The sequence below is a fragment of the Nicotiana tabacum genome, chromosome 3 (assembly GCF_000715075.1).
Source record: "Nicotiana tabacum cultivar K326 chromosome 3, ASM71507v2, whole genome shotgun sequence".
Taxonomy (NCBI): Eukaryota; Viridiplantae; Streptophyta; class Magnoliopsida; order Solanales; family Solanaceae; genus Nicotiana; species Nicotiana tabacum.
The window spans coordinates 186,116,016-186,122,837 of NC_134082.1; the positions used below are offsets into that span (position 1 = coordinate 186,116,016).

Genomic DNA, 6,822 nt, shown 5'->3' on the forward strand with positions numbered 1-6,822 from the left:
GTAATGCATGTATTAGTTATGCTTGCATTAGTTATGCTGACATATTTCTTATCCATTGTTTGGTTTGATCTATTAAAGCATTGCACAATTTCTAAAAGAATTGTTTGTTTACAAAAATACCCTCAAAACTAGTCCATCACTCAAACTTTTTAAAAGAAACATATGTTGAGAAATATTTTTATATAAAGAAGTTTTAAAAAATTATTTAATTTGTCTACCTATATTGTAAAATAGACCTAAATATTTATTTATAAAAAATTAAATATGCTAAGTATTTATTTATTTACTAGAGATATAATTTTATTTCTTACTATTTGAATTATTTTAAACTTGCATTAATATAATAACTAGCATATTTTAATCAAGTATAAATTTTGAAGGACAATTTTATCTTTAACTAAGCTAATACATGCATTAAAACTCATTGCATTGTTAATACCATGGTTTTCAATGCATTAGTTATGCATAAGATAATACCAAATAGGATGTCTAACTAATGCTTGCATAACTAATGCATAGGTTAAAAATATTTACCAAACAAAATATTATTAATATACAAAACTAATGCAAGCATTATTTTATCTAATGCATCCTACCAAATCCTTTACTAGCATTACTATAAACGGGACTTGGATGGGACGAACTGACGAATATGGGGTAAACCTGAAATTATGCTTTTAGATAGGGTTAAATTAGTAATTTCGATCATTTCTATAGAGTCAAATTGTATTCACTAAGCTCAGACACGTGTACTCCATCCGTATTCATCCATGTTGAACCCTTATTTTCTCTCTTTCATTCCATTGGTGCTCTTTCCCAGTTTCTCACATTTCTCCTAATTTGGTCTTGACTCTTTCAATCAAGCTCCTCGCGTTGGTAAGTTTTTTCATGCAATCTCTCTCTTTGTTTCTTCACTCTTTCAATGTTGGTCCATCTTTGTTCTATTTATCATCTGGTTGGACCTCTCTGCTTTGGTAATCTTTCTTTATTTTTTGTACGATTTGGTGGATAATATGATAGTTTCTATTCTTTTGAAGGAAATTTATAACAAGAAATTGCTCATGCATGTCACTAATTGTACCAAATTTCATTTACCTTATTATATTCTTATTAAGGAATCTAGTAATTTGACCCAGGGTTTGAACTTGGGGTTTTGAGCATTCGATCAAATTTTTACTTCAGAGTTGGACTAATCAGTTGAAATGCCATATTAGTATTGAGCACGTTGATAAAGGTCCAATTCATGACGGAATGGTTACTTTCTCTTTCGAAGAATCAACATGTTTTATTTTGACCTTCTAAAGGTGAGATTTTGGGAGCAGTAGTTATCATGGTCAACAAGGTAAAAACTATAACTTTTCTCTATTGTTCCTCATCAATCCTTCCTCTCCATTCAAACTCTCTTTTTTTTACTCTTTTTCCAGTTATCTGTGTTTTTGCCCTATTATTATTTTATACGCAAATTCTGTGCATAATGTTCAAACAAGGGAGTGTAGTGGGAGAGTAAACGTTCTTTTGCGGCAATATAGGTTTCAAACTCAAGCTTGCTACAGATGCTATATTACTCTATTTTTCTGTTGCATGGCTGTATTAGATGTAAGTTTTTTATTTCTTTTATTTGGAATAAAAAACCTTTATTTGGATAGTAGGAATGACATTACTAAATTCACCAAAAAAAAAAGTAACAACTATTCGTTGCATTTCATTGAAATTTTTTTTTGTTTCTCCCATTCCTTAGTATCTTTCTTGATTGTGTCTTATCTATTTCTTTTAACTTTGTTCTCTTCGTTCTTTCTTCTTATTAGTTTAGTTCTGCTAATCCAAAGGCCAAGACGCCAACTTCTTTGTCTCCAATTCATTGCAATTCCAAAAATGGAGAATAAAAAACTTCTGGTGAAGTGGTGATGTTACTCCCGATAATTTGAGTCCGTCCAATAGTGATGGTGCCGCGAGATTCTCCGAGACAAAAGTGTAAAGTGAGCCTTTTAACATCACTGATTATTGTAGGTGTTAATTATTTTATAGAGATTCCCTAGAATTGCATGCAAGGTGTACTTTAGTCTATTTCTCTCCCTCCAAACGCGTGTACTACTATTTATTAACATGTGTATTTTCCACCTCCTACTTCTCTCCCATCCTTTCTCAATTTCTTGACAAAATTTTCTCCTTAACATTACTGCATCCTCCTTCGCCGGTGATACTGCTATGCTCTTCTCTGTGATTTTCATTTGAATCTCTTTCTCCTCTCGCTTGGTGTATTGGCAATTGTTGCACATCGATGCATCGTTTATTGAGATTTTTTTTTTTAAAATTGCTCAATTTGATTTCGAAGTGTCTCTGGTGTGTGCTTTATTTTGTTAAATTCTGGTGAAGTATTCTCTATTCTTGCTTTTTTTATGTACTCTGTTGTAGCTAATGTGGTTTTAGTGGGTATTTGATAGTTTCTTTCTTTCTGATAGTGGTCTTATTGGATTTGCGCATGCATTGGTAACTTTATCGGATTTATACGCTGATTTACCGAGGATATTTGATGATATGCCTAAATGAACTTGTGACGACCTGACCCGTCGTCTCGTGAGTTACCGTCCCGTTTTCCCCATTTCCTATTTCTTTATGTTTCATTATCAGTGTTGGGTGTGAACGAGTTGATTTGGATTGGTTTAGTAGAAATGAGACACTTAGTCTCTTTAAGGAAGGTTTGTTTTGGAAAAGTCAACCAGACGTTGACTTATGTGTTAGGGGGCTCGGATTTGAATCCCGATGATTCGGTTAGTTTCGGGGGATGATTTGTGACTTCGGAGTGTGATCGGAAGTAATTTTGGAGGTCCGGTGTAGAATTAGGCTTGAATTGGCGAAGTTAGTATTTTGGCGAATTCCGGTTGATAGGTGAGATTTTGATTCGAGAGTCGGAATGGAATTCCGAGAGTTGCTGTAGCTTCGTTAGGTGATTTGGGGTATGTGTGCAAAATTTCAGGTCATTCGGATGTGGTTTGGTTGGGTTTTTGATCGAAAGTGTATTTCGGAAGTTTTTAGAAAATTATGCTTGAATTCGATGAGTTTTGGGTAATTTGATGTTGTTTGAGGTGTTTTGATGATTGGAAGAGGTTTGAATAATGTTATGAATTATGTTGGCATGTTTGGTCGGGGTCTCATGAGGCTCGGATAAGTTTTGGAAGAGTTTTTGGAAGATTTTTGTCGTTTGAGCATAAGCATGTAATGATCCAAAGGTTCATTTTTAGTTCTAGAGATCGAAATTTTATTTCGAGATTTCTAGAATTTAAATAATGAATTATAGGAGAGATCTGGAAAGTTTGGTCTAATTCATCAAGTCGCGATTGAGTTTTTGACACGAAACATGAGTTAATTATTTAACGAGCGAAATGGATATCGGACTGAGCAAACGAGCTTCGAATTGAGTTTCGATTGAAGGACTATGTTCGTATCATTATTTGTGACTCATAGAAACAAGAATCATCGAATTCCGAGTTCGTATGATGGAGTTAGAGCCATTTTAGTAAAAAGAAAAGTGCTGCAATTTCTTTGGCTGCTGCTATATTTTTTTTAGCAGCGTGAACAGTAACCGCGCGGGTGAACAGTGACTACGCGCGTGAACAGTAACAACGCGGGTGAACAGTACTTTCGAAAAATTTGAGTTTACAAAACAAATCATCCGCGATTTTGGGTCATTTTTCCTTCATGGTTGATCATTTTGAGACCTTCTTGGTGGAGATTAAAGAGGGATTCAAGGGGGAACGACTTGAGGTAAGTTTCTTGGACTTAGAACTCGTTTTTATTGTGAATTCTACCTAATATAAACCTACAAATCAAGAACTAGGGCTTGAATTTTGAAACCAAACAATTAGGATTTGATAGGTCATTTGAACTCGGATTTGGGAGTTCTTGGTATGTATAGACTCGTGGCGAGACAAGGAATCCGGTGATATTAATTTTCTGATTTTTCGAGACGTAGGCCCGAGGCTCGGGTTTTGTCAAATTCGTGAATTTTGATATTTTTCGATTGCTTTCGATTGGGTATTGTCTCTTTAGCATAATGCGACATATTCGTTGTGATTTTGGGCAGATTCGTCGCACGATGAGGGTAATTTGTGAGGCAAGGGCATAACGAACTAGACTTTGACCGTCTTGAGGTGAGTAATTGATGTAAATGATGTCATGAGGGTTTGAAACCCCGAAATTTCACATCGTAACGCTATATTGAGGTGACTTGCACGCCGGATAGCGGGCGTGGGGTAGAGCACCGTTGGGGATTGTGACTTGGTCCATCCCGAGAGATGTTTTTACCGTGTTTTCTACTTGAACTAAATTGAGAATCATCCTTACTTGGATTTAATTGTTACATTTGGGCTTCTTGCCAATTATTTGAATCCTTCAGGGATTGATATCACTGCTTTCGCATATTTTGCATATCATTTGACCTCAGTCCAAGGTTTTAAATACTGTTTTGCAAACTCAGTCATCTTTCTAAGATTTGAAAACTTAAATGATATTTCTAAATGATATCTTGGGCTGAGAACTACTGTTTTACAAATGCCCAAGGGGCTTATGATGATTTCTGGACTGAGCATGGATCGGGCTGCGCGCCGTAGCAGTGTTATATTGATATTGAGGTCGAGAGCCTGGTTGATTACATTGATATTGAGGCCGAGAGCTTGGTTGATTACATTGATATTGAGGCCGAGAGCCTGGGTGACTATACTGAGATTGATATGAGGCCGAGGGCCTAGATTTGATGCCACGAGATGGCTTGATATTGCGCTTGGGCTGTAGGAGCCCCTCCGGAGTCTGCACACACCCTAGTGAGCGCCGTCGACGATAAATAAATGGATGGCTTGGGTTGCACGCCGCAGTGGGTACTAGAGTGTACTATCATATGCATTGCATTGCACTCATGCATTTGTTTTTATCTGATATACCTGTCTCAGTATTTGGTACTTTGACTTAATTGACTTGTTGCTTCACTATTTGTTGTTCTAAACTGCCAGTTATAGTTTGCTTTGTATTTTTCCATGATTTCTTATTCTCAGCCTTTATTTATGTTTATTATTCACTGGGTCGGAGTACTCACATTACTCTCTGCACCTTGTGTGCAGATCCAGGTACACCACATGCTAAGTGAGGAATTGTTTAGCTGAGCAGGCAGTATCCGGGAGTATTGAGGTAGCTGCATGGCGTTCGCAGCCTTGATCTCTCCCCTCTATCTCTATCTTTTATTCCGTATTTTTCCTAGACAGACTTGTAATAGGTGGATATTCTGTATTAGAGGCTCATATTTGTGACACCGGATTCTGTTGGGCTATGGTGTGGTATTTTAATTGAACTTCCGTAGATTTTATTATTAATTATACACTTGAATGAAATGACTTAGTAAATTCTAGGTGATATTTATCTATAATCTGAATAAGAATTTGGGATAATGTTGTTGAATGGTCGGGCTTGCCTAGCAGTGTGTTGGGCGCCATCATAACCGGGGTTGGGGTCGTGACAAGTTGGTATCAGAGCCTAGATTAATTGGTCTCGCGAGTCATGAGCCGGTTTAGTAGAATCTCGCGGATCGGTATAGAGACGTTTGTATTTATCCTCAAGAGGCTGCAGAACCTTTAGGAAAACTTCACATTCTTGAATTCTTATCGTGCGTCCTTGATTCATCTTGAAAAGAAACTTTTGAAATTCCTTCCACGCATTCGTATGCGCGCATGGGCGCTCAGTATCAGATGTGCCTCGATGGCTTGTGATTCCCCGATCGAGGGGCGAGGTCTTATCTCTGTGAGTTTATGGTGGGCCAGTCTGGAGGACTTGAGGTTGGATCTTTGCCTATGGCGGGAGCGCCGAGGTGCTGATTGTGTGAACAAGTGTTTTTGAACTTATATGTTCGGTAGTGTCCTTGTTAGTGAAAATGATGGTTGTGGCTATGTGATGAGTATGTTAGAACTGCGAGGCGTATCTATATGATTTGGAAGCGACGAGAAGGGTCTGCTGAATGATGGAAGAACTAATAGATGCTTGAAGTCCATCCTGATTCAAGTTATAGCCCGAGTTATGGGCGTGTGAAGAATATTTTCATGTCTCCTAGTTGGGAGTGAAGTAAATTTCATGTTGCGGTATGAGTACAGACTCAGGAAGATCAAGTGACTACGTAATGTTTTTGGCGGTGGAAGGTATGCAGAAATGTTAGTTGGGGGCAAAGCAGGTGGGTCATCTCATGCGGGGTGTTCTAAAGTTGTGTTATCCTTATGTTATCTATTAGAAGACCTCAATTGAAAGTGAATAAAATGTGTTGAAATCTAAATTGGATCGCCTAGAGAGTGGGCTTAACTGTTGTGTGAGTGAATGCGAGATTTGCAGAAGAGTTAAAAATTCTAAATGATTTGTGTTTCCACAAGCTTATGAAGGAACGAGTTTAATCTCACTATGGTATTGAGGCAACAATGGAGTATATGCGTTATGAGTATAGTATGTTGTGATCTATGGCTTCGAGCCAAGTTGGGGAGCTTGCTATTGGTTAGCGGATTGTGCGGTTATGTACTATGTTAGTTCCGATTTGATGCATGTTGGTGAATCAGTTTTGGTTGTGGAAATTGGGCCGAGAATGGCATGAGTGAAGGAAAATTTTTGACAAGATGTCATGAGCTCGGATGAGCAGGAGATAAGTTTCGATGTTTACGGTAAGTTGGTATTGTCTTCAACGTCACCTAAGATCTTTGTTTTGTAAAAAGGGTTTTGCGTCCTGGTTAATAATTCTTGATCGCTCTTTAGCGTTAGTGCGACCAGTGGTTTGGATGTACGCTCCAGATATTGTTGTGG

The 6,822-nt window shown here is 37.6% G+C and overlaps 1 long non-coding RNA gene across 2 annotated transcripts; it reads left to right on the top strand.

Moving 5' to 3' along the window:
- Positions 1-753: 753 nt before the first annotated feature.
- Positions 754-5,338, top strand: LOC107798046 (uncharacterized). Of its 2 annotated transcripts, XR_012704408.1 has the most exons (4): positions 754-876; positions 1,137-1,342; positions 1,806-1,976; positions 5,112-5,338. It is a non-coding gene; the product is annotated as an uncharacterized LOC107798046 (long non-coding RNA). The 2 variants fall into 2 exon arrangements; XR_012704407.1 differs by having other exon boundaries at positions 1,137-1,976.
- The last annotated feature ends 1,484 nt before the right edge of the window (positions 5,339-6,822 follow it).